A 15,133-nucleotide genomic window follows, 5' to 3' on the forward strand; every position below is an offset into this window, starting at 1 on the left:
GCTAGTGGCAGGGGTTAATAATGACCCATGTAGCTTAAGGTACTACAACTGTGATCCAACGTTTAACTCAAGATCTATTTTATCCTTAAGCTAATTTTGTCTACCAAGCTAACTTTTGATTAGGATGATGCAAGTTCCTGAGCTATGTAGACGTAGAACTCAACCATAAAATATTTTCTGAGAAAATGCCATAGTCCTTCGAAATTAAGACCAAAATCAACCTGCAAACAATTGCTATGTTTAATTTTATTAACCCTTCAAATGAAAAAATGTCCTCACCATTACTCTTCCATCACAGTTTTCATATAAAGTCTAACCCACATTAATTAATTAAGTAGAATATCCCATCAATATTTTTAAGTGGCAGCGATTTAAAAATAATCCAGCACAATCAAAAAGGGGTCTGGCTCTTAAAAACTGCTTAAATTTGTTACAGAACAGAAAATATTTCAGAAGTGTACACCTCTTCAACCCTGCATATTCTTCTAGTCACTGGAAAACCTTCTGGACTGAAATGTCTATGAAAAGCTCAAATCACTAAATCTGTTCACTCTCAGCAAATGATAGAAGTTCCTTGGTAAGAATGTCCCATTTAAAGTCTTTACAAAGTTTAGCAATACCTACTACAACTAAGGCAGATATGGTAATCTCAAACTTTGTCAAAAGGAAATGCTGACAAGGTGTGGTAGAATAAGAATTCTGTTCTGGACAGCTCTACTGGACCCAGAGTTTGTCTTGTAGTTCTGCTGACTGCCAACTCCAGAAAAAGACAAAATGCCCCGGTGCCATACATATATCATGTTTCCTCTTATCTACTGAAATACCGGGCCACCTTTCACTGACAAATTAGCTGTCAGATATAACAACTTAAAACACACACCATACTTGTGATGTATACAACTTACACACATCCCAAGAGTTAGACTGATGATCAAAATGTAGCCAAGCTCCTCTGAAAATATACTTGGTATACCGAGATCAAAACAGTCCTTAGAATAATCTGCTTGTCCTCTTTGCTTTCTAAAGACAGCTTCTGACAGGATATCATGGCACATTGAACTTGTACTGCTCATACATCACAAACAAACCAATAAATAACACTAACTTAGTTAGGCTTTGCAAGAGGTTATTGCATTTTCACTACCATACTATATAAGCAGAGCTACAAACCTCACTCGTAAGTAGCATACAACATGATTAGGTAATGCTTTACTTTTGCTCTTCCCAAGTTCTATTCCCAGCTTTCCCCACTCCCATATCCTTACTATATTATTTTTTTAGTTTCTTTAGAAAAAAAATTACCATTACTGACTACAAATAGCCACAAATGGATTATATTATTAAAATGGCAGAAGTGGGGTGAAGTGTGTGCATTCAAAGGCAACTACAATGATGATGTATTGAAGTTACTGAATGGCTACAAAAAAAGCTACTTTAATAAAACTCAAAATCTTACAGGATTTTGAAAAATATCAGAACTAAAATGTAATATGCAAAAAAATTGCATGGCTGTTTTTTCTATACAGTAAAAGATCCAAATAACCCACCACTGTGGGGCAGAGGTATGAAACCTCTCATCCTGGGAGGGGGGAGGGAGACTCTGGTTTGCTACCTGGATGACAACTACTGGAGCACTTGGTGTAGCACTTATTGGGCATGAGCCTGCACAGCACATGCTGCCAATCAGTAGTGTGTGTGTGGAAGTATACACACCTTTCTAAGGTAAGGCAGCAGCACATTGCTCAAGGGAACTGCCGCTGGGAGACAGCTCCAGGGATAGGTTGCTCTGTAGGGCCTACTAGCTGACCAACTCCCTACCACCTAACTCAAAGCTGAAGGGATGACTGGATTAATTCAGGTGAACAAAGAGCCCAAAGGCTCTTACCTAGTCCAGGGTTGCCCAGCTCTCACCCCGCAGAACAAACTGGCTGACAGTACTGCTAGGGAAGACAACTGGCAGCCAGGTCCTATAAAGACGTCGGTGAAACTATCCAGATGCAAGGACACTTACAGTATCTTTTTAGCAAAGTCAAGAATCAACATACACCACTGATAAAGACTATCACATTGATGAGCAGAAAGTTCATGAAGTTTTGGACATGTGCCAGGGCACGAGAAAAGTCATTCAGCTGGTCTAATTCAGCACACAAATACGCAGAGGAGCCCTTTCAAGAGCTTGTGAAAAAAGATAAAGATCCACTTAAGCAACACCACCCAAACGTTAGGGTTATCACCTGTCCCACTTTGCGAGGGACAGTCCCTCTTTGGGCAGTTGTGTCCTGCAAAATAATTGAAAAAATGCCAAATGTCCTGAGATTTTAGGACAAAAATATTTCCTATATTTTAAGTAATAGTTGCATAAAACAGTTATTCTGTTTCTGAAACACCTAAATGTTATAAGAAACAGAATAAGCAACTAAAATGCTACAACAATAAGCATTTATTTATGCAAAAAAGTGAAGTTCTGTCCTTTGCACTGTCCGTGGGTATGTTTTGCCTTGCAAGATCTGACATTTGCACAAAAAATGTCACACTTTGGGCATTTGAAAAGGTGGCAACCCTACCCAACGTGCACAGAATTAAACCTTGGGTTCCACGACTGCATGCACGATTATTAGCTGTATAGGCCACCCACAACAGTTTCCCCCATTGCCATAAAAAAGGTTTAATTCACAATCTTCCTTAATGGAAGGGAAAAAGCTAGAACCAATATAAAGTTTCAAGCACTTTAGCAGACTCTTAACCTGCTCATGCCCCATTCTGTTTTAGAACGGGCTTTAAAAACCTTAAAGAAGGCACTGGAGTATATTGCAAAGGGATATTTCGTTTTGATGTTATTAGTACTGCTCCCCGTCCCCTTTTTCCTGGGACGTTTTCTTCACCAAGAATATCCGCCATTCGGTCATAACTATATCTGCGACCAAATGAAAGGAAAAGAGTAGTACAAAGCACATATGATTGTGCTCAAGATGTACTTCCCTAGCTAAAGATCATGCCATACATGCTAAGTTTAAAAGAAGCAGATATCGTGTTCCGTAGCCTCAACATCAGTGAAGTAGCAGACCCGCACACAAAGCCAAGTATGTTGTACTATTCAGTTTATTAATTGGGCCAACTAGAGAAGAAAGGCTCAAAGTTCCACAAAGAAGACAATGAAACCCATTTAACTAATATTTACGAAACGGGGTAAAACCTAGAAGTCTTTCCCCCAACATTCTCATTTACGTACACATTTCCTGCAATAAGATAAACCGATATTCAAATACAACACACCCACGCTTTACCTGAAACCTCAGTGTCCTTTTAATAGCCGACTTCCTAAACCCTTCACGTTAAGCATTATGGGAGTTGTAGTTAGGTTTCTGTTTCACCATGGAAGAGTATCAATTACACAAAAGTCCATCCTATTTAAGAATTTTGGGAAATGTAGTTCGGCTGTAGTTGGATTGGGCACTCTGAATTGGCCTTAGGCGTGAGTGCGTGCGCGTGTGTGCCTTCAGACTAAAGGCTTCAGCGGAAGGTTGGGCGCCGAGCTGGCAACTCGACACCAGAAAACTCCACTGCCAATCATAAGTGGACCGGTGATCCGCTGTGGCGACCTTTAACCGGGAAAAGCCGAAAAAAGAAGACGAAGATTAGAGCGTGCGTTATTACTAGACGTTTACCACTTTACAAATCGGTTCCGTTGTTACTTGTATTAATTATGTTATCAGTTCCTCGCATTGTATTGCCAATCCCATCGTTGTGCAGGTTAGTTACTCGTTTTACACAAGTATTATTGGCAACCGTACACTGTGCATATTTTCAGTTTGAATAAATTATGAAGTACGGAACTACAGATAGAAGGTATTTTTGAGTGTTCCAGTCTTTCAAGCTTTGAATTGTCCTGTAGTCAAGTACTTCACGCCAGTATCCATGAATACAACTATGTTGTACACGATACAAGCATACCTCTATACACCTTTCAACTGTACAGGTTTTCGCAGAATGCCCAGATTTTTGGCTCATATTTTTTTTCTGTTCCTCATAAAAAAATGTGGTTTTCTGGCAAATCACTGGGATGGTCTGAGGACTGAAGTTACTAAATAATGACTTGCATTTGAGTTTCAGACTTCAAATCCTTCAGAAAATATATGTTAACACAAACCCTGTTACTTTGGCAACTATTAAAACATGCCCCTATTTTGAGCAGCCCCCCCCCCTTCCATTTTGTCAAGTTTTGCCCAGATTTCTTGCATGCCTATCAACCTCTTAGCACAAGAAATATGGCAAAGCCAAGACAATGGTTCAAAAATTGGGACAAATCTTAATATTGCTCCTCATAAACTTAGAAAGGTGTTATAATAAAAAGAATTGTGTTAGCATGCATTTCCTGAAAGATATGAAGTCCATTACTCAAATGTCTGTTATTATTTAGTGACTTCAATCCTAAATAATTTCTCAAAAAAAAAAACACATTTTATGAGGAACAGACAAAAAATATGAGGTAAAAATATGAACATTTTGCAAAAATCTGGACAGTTGAAAGGCATGCCTGCAAGAGAAGAGTAAACAAATTACATCAAAGCAGTTTATGCTTAACAGACCAAACCCAATAGGCTTTATATGTCATGTGCAAGTTAATTAATGCATTTGTTAAATAAAATTGTTCTCTCTCATACGTGACCTATGATGTACATGTGTTATAACATGTGAAAGGATCGCATTTTATTTGCACAGACTTACTCATAGATCTTTACTCTGATAATAAACACTTGCATGCTCGCTTCTTCGCTACGTTTGGTTCAGAGTTTAGTTTGATATATAGGTGAAATAATGAATGGGCTTAAGTGAAAATTAATCAACTCAACGATATATCCAGTCTTCTAAGCAGGAGTTGTATACTGTAATAAGTTGGAAGGGGGAAACAGAGTTGCAAAATAATATGTTGTAATGTTTAAAGATGTACCCACAGTTTTTGTTACTTAACTAGGGCTGCCACCTTTTCAAATGCCCAAAGTGGGAAATTTTTTGGAACAGAAGTCAGATTTTGCAGGCCGAAACATACCCACAGCCAGTACAAAGGACAGAACTTCACTTTTTGCCTAAATAAAAGCTTATTCTTGTAGAATTTAGTTGCTTATAACATTTAGGTGTTTCAGATACAGAGTAACTGTTTTATGCAACTATTACATAAAATATAGGAAATAATTTTGTCCTAAAAATCTAAGGACATTTGCCATTTTTACCATTGTTTTGCAGGACACAACTGCCCAAAGAGGGACTGACCCTCAAAAAGTGGGACAGGTGGTAACGCTACTTAACACAGGCATAAAATTGAGGGGAAGAAAGTAACATGCAAAAATACATGACTTCCTGCTTTTCGGAGTATGTAAGAGGTTCTCCCGTCTGATTCTTGGCTGGAGTGCGGGGAGTGCCTTCCGTGCGGAGTCTGCATGTCCTCACTGCGGTCGAGTGGCGTTCCGAAAGACATGCGTGAATGGGCGTGCCTTCGTTGAAGGTTGGCCGTCAAGCTGGCAACTCGGCACCATAAAAATCTACTGCCAATCATTAGTGGACCGGAGTTCCACTGTGGCGACCCCTAACCGGGAAAAGCCGAAAGATAAACAAACATTATATGTACAGTCCTACATCTTCATCAGTCTCAGCGTTCTTTAATAGTTTTGTGCTTGATTTTTAGTATCTTTTCTTTTAGTATCGTTCGGTTTCTCTAACTGGTGATCAAAGCATCTAGAGGTGTTATCCTACTAAAAAGTAAATAAAATAATAACCATTAATGAAATAAAGGAATTTTGTATGTTGCTTTAAAGCATTGCTCTCAACCTTTCAGGATCGGGGACAACAGACCCACATCAGGGGCATATTTTAAACATTAATACCTCAGATTTAGAAATTTATCAGAATACGCAAATTTACATGCTTTTTATGAAGTAAAATAAATTTGTAACTGTAACGAATAATTATTTGTTCACTTCACAGTAAAAACTCATTATTTGTTGACTATAATCCACCACCTGTTTATCAAAACTTTGCTGATTTTATGAAGTGAAAGCAAATCCATGAGGAAAATTCAGGAACATTTAAGAGGGACACTTAAATTTAAGTCTTGCCCAGAAAAATACAAAAATTGTCTTTTAAGATACAAATAAATACGCATGCTCAAGAGTCATACCAGTAAAGACTACAGGTCAGATTGTAATGGCATACATTTGAGTTTCAGGCATGCTCAAGCCAAGAAACACAATGCTACGATTCCCTACATCAAAAATTCTAAAGCTGAAAACCTCGGGTAAAAGCATTTGTTATCACCACAATCAAATGATGGTTTCATAAACTGTAAAATACTAGTTTTTGAAGTTTATTATTATTCTAACACTAGATTCTAATAATTTACCTCATCAAAAGGTACAAAGACATTTTAGATCGCTAGAATGATTTTAAATACTGACTGCTGGAAAAGAAAAAGTATTTTACTACAATCTGAATAAAAGCTCCTGCATTCAAGAGTTAGAAAAAGATATTCTTACAACAAAAGTCTGAGTCAATATATTGAAAAGTACAAAGTAGTTAGACATTACAAATGTCAAAGCACACTCATATCACACAAATAAAACTGTCAGAGAGATTCTTAACATATGTTATACCATGCTTTAATATTCTGTTGTCATAAGCCTGCATTGTGAAAGAAGAAATAAAAAAAAAATCAGCTACAGCTTCGAATTATCATTTCTTATACCAAACTGCAACAATTATTTGTTTACGTTTATTAACCCTGGTAGAGCACTGATCGCCATGGATCATTTTCAGGCCAGCACAGAAGATGCATAGATACATCATAGAAACAGACTAACAAATGATGCAAACAAGCATGATCATAGGTACACAAAACAAATAATTTGGAAATGTCATCTCAATAAGAGATAATCTGAATGCTTGGGTGGGTGTGGGGAGGGGTCCAACATATACAACTTGTACAATCCCCCCATCAAGTACTTCACCAAAGTGAAAAGCATCTTTGAAATATGCACCTACAGCCACCAAATGATATAGATGTGCCAAGTGGTATTCCTATAGTAGCATCTGCATGTAAATGTTTGGAGTAGGAGAAGGCATACTGGGACTGTGGTCTGGTGAGGTGTTCAAGTCCTCAGTTCAGCAGTATATCTGGCTTTTGTTACGGATATGGTGCAGGTCAACTGTGCACCCAGCTCATTACTGAGGCACATTAAATGTTAAAGCTCAAATGTTCCCTTCATAGTTTTGTCCTGGGGAGCTTGCATCATGGAGTCACTGATCCCATGAAGGGTACACATTTGTTTTTATTTAACAGTATATAAGGACAGGGACAGAAGGTGTCAGAGGACAATGAAGCAGCTCTAGCTTTGTATCATTATTTGGAAGGGAGGATGCATAAAAAGAAGTTATGTCTTACCATAACGTTCCATCTGTATTGTTGATCCTCGTCCACTCATTACGTATGGGTTACGGTTCCGATATCGGAACTGAGCCGGCCATATACCAAGCTCGCGCCAGCGATAAACTCTCGAGCTAAGCAATCTCTTACCCATAATCCCCCTCTCCCTGTTACCTCAGATTGAGTTTGCAAGTCAGAAAAAGGTAGAGGCTATCTCTGGTCAAATGACCTAAAGAGAAGGATGGTGAGATCCACTAGAAGCCATAGGAGGGGGAAGGAGGGAGGGTCATAATGAGTGGACGAGGATCAACAATACAGATGGAACGTTGTGGTAAGACATAACTTCTTTATCTGATATTGTTAATCCTCGTCAACTTCCTTATGTATGGGACAGAGTCCCCAACTACCTCTATTCCTGGGAGGCTTTCATGGAAGGACATTCCTGAGCACCATAGAACCAAAAGATGCTCTTCCCCTGGAGGCCAAGTCCAACTTGTAATGATTGATAAAGGTATGAGGAGTGGCCCAAGTTGCAGCTGCACAGATGTCATGTAAAGAAGCTCTGGCATGGAAGGCAGCAGAAGTTGCCACTGACCTTGTTGAATGAGCCTTGATGGTAGTTGGCAAAGAAGTATTGTGTACCGAATAAATATGGGTAACAGTGTCTTTTAACCATCTCGCCAATGTGACCTAGCAACATCACATCCTAATCTAGATCTAGAAAAAGCCAAGAATAACTGGTCTGATTTACGGAAAGATTTAGTCCTTTGCAAATAGAAATGGAGTTGTCTGTGTACGTCTAGGGTATGTAGGCAGTACTCTCTCTCATTAGAATGATCAGGAAAAAACACTGGCAATTCAATGGTCTGACTAATAGACATTTCAGAAATGACTTTTGGCAAGAAGGAAGGGTTAGTTCTTAAGGATACCCTGTCTGGATGAAAAATCAAGTATGGACTCTTTGTACATAAGGCCTGAAGCTCAGAGATATGTCTGTCAGAAGTAATAGCGACCCAAAACAAGGTCTTCCATGACAGATATTTGAGGTCCCATGAAGCAGCTGGTTCAAAAGGGGGCAATGTCAGATCTTGAAGAACTAAAGATAAATCCCAAGGTTGAATAGGTTCCCTGAAAGGGGGTTTCAGATGATTCACACCCTTTATGAAGGCTTTACATAACTTGTGAGACATGAGGGAGGAGTCTTGGACATTCTCGTGGAAATTAGAGGTCGCAGCCAAATGTACTCTAATGGTAGATGCTGACAGCCCCAATTGAAATAGGGCGGTTAGATATTCGAGTACCATCGACACCGGTGCTGAAAAGGGATCAATTTCCTTATCTTTCAGCCAACAGGTAAATCTTTTCCATTTGCCTAGATAAGTCATGCTAGTGGAGGGCTTATGAGATGCAAAAAGAATGTCCCGTACTTGTGAGGGAAGATCATTTTGCCTGGCAATCAAGGGAATTGGAGGAGCCAAGCTGTGAGCTTCAGACTGTGCAGGTTGGGGTGAATCAGATTCTGTGGATGGGAGATCAGCTCCGAGGTTGGACGAAGAATCCATGGTTGATCTAGCAGGTGAGACCACAGAAAGGGGAACCAAATTTGACGAAGCCAATATGGAACAATAAGAATCACTTTGCTCTTCAATCGACAGGCTTCCTTCAGAAACTGGGGAATGAGGGGAGTGAGTGGGAAGGCATAAAGAAGACCCGAGGGCCAATCGTGAACTAGAGCGTCCCTGGGTGACTGTCCCGGAGGGGGAATCAGGGCAAAGTAGTTGCTGCATTTGAAGTTGGTCGGGGGTGCAAAGAGGTCGCAGAATGGATGGCCCCAACGGTGGAAAATTTCCGCTGTTATGAGAGGATTCAGGGACCACTCATGAGGCTGAAGAATGCACCTGCTGAGTCTGTCTGCTATCACGTTGGAACTCCCGGGAATGTGCGTTGCTAGAAGAAAGCGGTTGGTAGCCATTGCCCATTGCCATATCCTCATGGTCTCTCGACAGAGGGGGTAAGATTTGGTTCCGCCCTGTTTGTTGATGTATCAGACTACCGCCATGTTGTCTGATTGTATCGCAATTGTCCCTGACGGCAGCAAGGGATGGAATGCCTGCAATGCCAGAAGCACAGCTCTCAGCTCTAGAACATTTATATGCAGATGGGCCTCCACTTCGGACCAAGTGCCTTGGACTGTCTGACCCTGACATAGCCCTCCCCACCCCATCAGGGAGGCATCCGTGGTCACTGAAGCCTTGGGCTGCTGAGGGGAGTAGGGGCGAGACCATTGTGATGGGTTGTGGTTCAACCACCACTTTAGATCTTGTTTGCATCTCTGAGTTATGTGAATCTTGGCTGAAAGGGGAAGCTGAAAAGGATACCATTGGGTGAGCAGTAGCCATTGTAGAAGCCTCATGTGAAACCTGGCTAAGGGGACAGTGGTGATGCAAACTGCCATGGAACCCAACAGCTGCAGGATCGAGTGAGCTGTGGACTTTTCCATTGAGAGAACTGGTAACAGTTGCTGTCTGATTTATTCTGTGTTCCGATATGGACGCTCTGCAAGTTTTTGAGTCCAAAATGACCCCTATGAATTCTGTGGACTGAGAAGGGGTGAGATTGGATTTCTGCCAGTTTATTGTTATGCCCAGCTTTTCGATAGCATTGAGAGAGTATGCCAGGGCTTCCTCCAATAGGTGTCTGGTGGGGGTGGAGAAGAGCCAGTCGTCTAGATATGGAAAAACCTGAAAACCTTGAAGTTGCAGGTGAGCTGTGACAACTGCCATGCACTTTGTAAACACTCTGGGTGCTGTAGAGAGTCCAAAGGGTAGTACTCTGAACTGGTAATGACTGGTTCCCGCACAGAAGCGCAGGAATCTTCTTGATGGTCTGTCCACCTTTATGTGGTAGTACGCATCCTGAAGATGTATCGAGCACGTCCAATCGTCTTTTTCCGAGAGAGGAATGATAGACTGTATAGTGACCATCCAAAATTTTTGCACACTCACAAATTTGTTTAGCACACTGAGATCCAAAATTGGTCTCCAGTCCCCGTTTTTTTTTTTTGGCACCAAAAATAGTCTTGAGTAGAATCCGGATCCTATCTGGTCTGTTGGGACTACTTGGATGACTCTTTTGTTTAGCAGCTTTGTAATCTCTAGAGCTGATTCTTCCCTTTAACTGGGTGGAACGTTGGGAAATCTTGATGGAGGGACAGGACAAAGTTCAAAGGGGATCTTGTAACCTCTGGTTATTATCCTTTGTACCCAAGAATCATTGGTAATGGTTAGCCAGGCAGAAGGGTACAAAGAGAAACGTCCCCCAACCACTTCCAGAGGAAAGGGGTTGGACCGCTCTTCAGGAGCGCTGGTAGGATTGCCCGGAGAAGGAATCTCTGGAACCCTGATTACACGGACCCCCTCTGCCCCAAAAGGGGCATCTTCCTTGTGAGTTTCCCCCTCTGCCCCTAGGGGAAAAATCGGCGTGTGTGTCACGGAAAGGACCCTGAGATTTTCTGTACCACATCTTCCCGCTCTTTTGCTTTCTGGAGAAAGCATGTTGGGGGGGAAGAATAACGGACACCTGCGGCAGACAGGGTCTTACCGTACTGTTCACACCTGGCCAATGTAGTTTTGACTTTGGGTCCAAACAAAGAGGAGGACTCGATGGGAGCATTGAGAAAGGAAGCCTTGAAGGGTTCTGCGAAATTACACAAGCGCATCCAGGCATGCCATCTCAAAACAATGCCTGAACTCGCTGCTCTAGCTGCTCCTTCTGATGCGTGGGACACCAAGCGCATGGGGGAGTTCGAAATTGATTCAATAGTGGCCAGCTGAGAGGCCACTTTGTCACAGACCTCATCAGACACAGCACCTGCCAAAGTTTCAGAGAGCTCAGATACTAGGTCTCTTTGAAGTCTGGTGAAGTGTGCCATATAATTCAGTGACCTGATAGCAAAGGTCGCTGATGCAAAGGTGCACTTCCCTATCCTTTCCAATTCCCTGGACTCTTTCAAAGATAAAGAAGATTATTTTTCTTAATCTTGTATGCCGTGGACTCTTTGTTGGGCGGATGGACAGTCTGACTTATCTCTTCTGCCAGGTCTTTCTTAGTTGCGGCTGCCACCACCAGAGCATCTACAGGGAGATCTTTAGACCAATGAGGTTCAGAAGCAGGGGGGGACAAGATTTTGTCTGACCTCTGGGGAATGGCCTCAACAGTATCAGGGGTCTTCCATGCACGCTGCACAACGAGCCGGACCAGTTCGTCTGCAGGTGGGGTAACCCAGGACGTAGGGAGCCGGGTGCAAAAAGCCTGCAGGAACACAGACTCCTCAGAAGTCGGGTTAGAGGACTGCCATTCACCTCTCTGTTTAAGGAGTTCTAGGATATCACCAAAGGATACGTCAGAAGGTGAACGAGAGGACCCTTCCCTATCATCAAAGTCTGTGTCTTCAGTGAGAGACTCCTCAGTGGAGTCCATATGCTTCCTCTTGCACGAGGATTTCCAATGAACTTCCTCAGAGGGAGACACTGGGGAAGACAACACCAAGGGGGTATCCTGTGGGAGTATATCCTGAGACCTCTGCGCCCGGTGTCCACTAGAAGCGACCTGTGTACACAGTGGTCCAGAGGAGGATGGTGAGATAGTAAGCACAGTATCAGCGGTAGACGCCAAGGCCTTCCCCATGACTTGGAAGGCAGGTCCACTAGAAGAGGGGTGAGTGCCCAAGGGGGAAGTCACCTCTCCCCTAAGTAATCCAGCCTGCCAACTGGGAGTCCCAGGATGGCTGAGAAAAGTCAAATCCTGGGTTGTAGCAAAATGTTTCTGCCATGAAGGCAACTGCAGCTCCTTAGAGAGATCCATAAAGGGAACCGTAGAGGGGGAAGACTGTGCTACGTCAATAGATTTCAAGGGAGAAGGATAGGTCTTGAGAGGTGGAATTCCTCTGGCCAAAAGCACTTGATCTACAAGTCGCAATACGTCATGTTGGGAGAGGCTTCTGGTAGATCTCACAGAAACAGCTGAGGGGGAAACAGGTCTCTCTAGAGATGAGGGCAGGTCAGTGCCCATCTCAGTAGACTGCACCGAAAACAATGGTGCCGTAAAGGACTGCACTACAGGTGTCTGCACCGAGGAAGTCATTGGTGCCGATGTAATGGTCTGCACTGATGAAAAGGTCAGTGCCGAAGTAGTTGTCGGTGCCGAGGTTGGAACCGATAAAATAGTAAACAAGGACTGAGCTGTCGGTTCCGAAACAATGGTGGTCTGCGCCGACTGTGAGGTCGGTGCCGGTAAAGAAGTCTGAACTGAGGGGCCCCTCGGTTCCAATACAGCAAAGGACATCGGTGCCATAGACATAGGTGGTGCCGTGTACTTTTTCGGAGCTGAAGATCTAGGCGCCGAAGATGTCGGATCCGAGAGTGTCGGATCCGAAGCAGAAATCTTTGCTTTCTTTCTTGGTTGATGAGAGTCCCCAGCCAGGGATGAAGGAAGAGATTTAGCATCCTCAGACTTCTTTTTATGGGATCTTGGAGGGGTTGAGGCCTCCGACCCAGAAATAGCCTCTGAAAAGGGAGACTTTAGTAACCCTTTCAGCAAAAGTTTATTTTTCCTCTCTATCAGTGTCCTGTTGGAAAAATTCTTACAAATCCCACAGGGTGGGTCAACAGTTAAGTGAGGCGCACCTAAACAAAAAACACACAAAGAATGTGCATCTGAAGTAGGTAGTTTATGTCCACAATCATAACATCTTTTAAAACCAGTACTACCTTTTTTTATCTGTCATGTTAAAGGAAGGGCAAATACCAACAATAATACAAAAACACAAAATTACTCGAAGGAAAGAAAGGAAAGGCTATCTACCAACTATGGTTATCAACTGATACCTTACATTAGATAAAAAGGGTGAAAGTGACTAAAACATGTTTAGAAAACTGAAAGAAAAGGGAGTCGCTAAATGTGATAAGGTAAGAGAGATCAGAAAATCAACTTTTCTGAGAGAAAAAGTCCTTATTTTGAAATAAAAGGACAAAAAAAGGTTTCATTTAGCTCAAGAGCAACAGCCTGACACGACCTGATGGCGACACGGCAAACGAAATCTGAGGTAACAGGGAGAGGGGATTATGGGTAAGAGATTGCTTAGCTCGAGAGTTTATCGCTGGCGCGAGCTTGGTATATGGCCGGCTGGGTTCTGATATTGGAACCGTAACCCATACGTAAGGAAGTGGACGAGGATTAACAATATCAGATGCAATTTTGGATGAATTTCAGCTGTAAAGATTTCTGTTTTTCAATCATCTGTCTAAAAATGAAAAGATTGAAATACCATCCCAGTAGACTAGTACTATTTTACTTTTTTGATACAAAGAGTTCAGTTAAAACATTTGTCAATATGCACTTAGGTGAACACTGTTATCCAGACTGCTGTGCACCAACACGCTGATCAAAGATACAACACCCAAAGAGCAAACCATACAGAATCTTTATGTATCACTCTGTCCCTTCTCCCCATTTTTGTCATGCACATGGAGGTACTAATACACAAAAGGGCACTGTCTGCTGCAGCTCTGCTCGTTTGGAAGAAAGTGTTAATTACTCCACAGAATGCATAAGGCCAAATTTCATGCTTCTGACAACTGGCACCCACTTCATCTTATTAAAAAAAAAAAAAAGAAAATGAATGCTTCATTTTAATCTAAATGAAACAAAATGTTCTATTTCATAATTTATTTTTATATGTAGTACATAGGGATGAGAGGCTGTAGATCAAAAAAGTCACCTACTAAGGTTGTAGCCAGGCATATACGTTATACTCTAAGGAGTATTTTTTTTCTGATCATCACATCTATATGGCTTAATTTCATATTATATCTACAACTGTCTAACTGAATTCCTCCAACAACCGGTACAATATTGCTAATCTAAAAGCAATATCTTTAGTAGTTTTATGGGGAACAGCTGAAAATGATGCTTACATTTATTAAGTACTAGGGGGCAGCATTTTTGAGATGTGTCCATTCTAAGTGATACATGTCCGGGGTGGGTAGCAGTAAGAGCCTGTGAGTACAAAATGGAATTTGCTTGCTACACCCCTGACACCTATCTGTTGTTTTTCTTAAAAGCATTAATAATTCATGGCACAAGCATAGTGATTTCCTGCCTGGCCCTCCCTATTTGGACACAAGACATCATTATTCTTTCTGGAAAACATGGCTAGGCTTAGAAAGGCCCTTGGGTTGTTAGGCTAGTAACAATCTATGTATCCATGACACTGTTGCTGCCTAACTGTAATTTTATAAAATTACCTGTATGACATAACCAAAGAAGACATTAAAAAGCTGTTCTTAGTGATGTAAAATGCATGGATAAGAAGATGCCGGAAATGTGTGTAAATACTTCCATTACAAACAGGAGAAATATTAAAAAGGGAGGCATGGATGAAGGCCAATTCTGCCAGTGGACAGTTATTATTGCAAGTATATGGGAGGGGTTTCCCTTGTCAATGAAATTAAAATTTGAATCCTAAGTAGTAGAAATCAAGTGGGTAGCTGCACAGTCTCTGCTTTGTAGATAATGTTAAAAAGTAAGGTACAAAACTGCTCAGCATCCTCTTGAAATGCAATTAAATAAATATTATTACTTCTTTTCTTAGTCTTCCTTGGATGGGATTTACAAAGCACATAGGTAAAGTGTAACAGAATTATCATACAGAAGTCAGAG

The 15,133-nt window shown here is 41.6% G+C and overlaps 1 protein-coding gene and 1 long non-coding RNA gene across 4 annotated transcripts in view; one reads left to right on the forward strand and one right to left on the reverse strand.

Moving 5' to 3' along the window:
* The window catches only part of SMUG1 (single-strand-selective monofunctional uracil-DNA glycosylase 1), a 172,883-nt gene extending 169,524 nt beyond the window's left edge, over positions 1-3,359 (reverse strand). Inside the window, exon 1 of the mRNA XM_044083948.1 lies at positions 3,285-3,359. The gene's annotated coding sequence lies outside the window, so the exon portion shown is untranslated. The remainder of the gene's footprint in view (positions 1-3,284) is intronic.
* Positions 3,360-3,446: 87 nt separating this feature from the next.
* LOC122811839 overlaps positions 3,447-15,133 on the forward strand; it is a 799,357-nt gene continuing 787,670 nt past the window's right edge. For 2 of the 3 annotated variants that reach the window (XR_006366298.1, XR_006366299.1), the window contains exon 1: positions 3,448-3,750. This is a non-coding gene — a long non-coding RNA (uncharacterized LOC122811839). Of the gene's footprint in view, positions 3,751-15,133 lie in introns of all 3 variants that reach the window. The other variant, XR_006366301.1, reaches the window with a different exon arrangement.

The sequence above is a fragment of the Protopterus annectens genome, chromosome 9.part0 (assembly GCF_019279795.1).
Source record: "Protopterus annectens isolate FY-2018-M chromosome 9.part0, PAN1.0, whole genome shotgun sequence".
NCBI classification, from domain to species: domain Eukaryota; kingdom Metazoa; phylum Chordata; order Ceratodontiformes; family Protopteridae; genus Protopterus; species Protopterus annectens.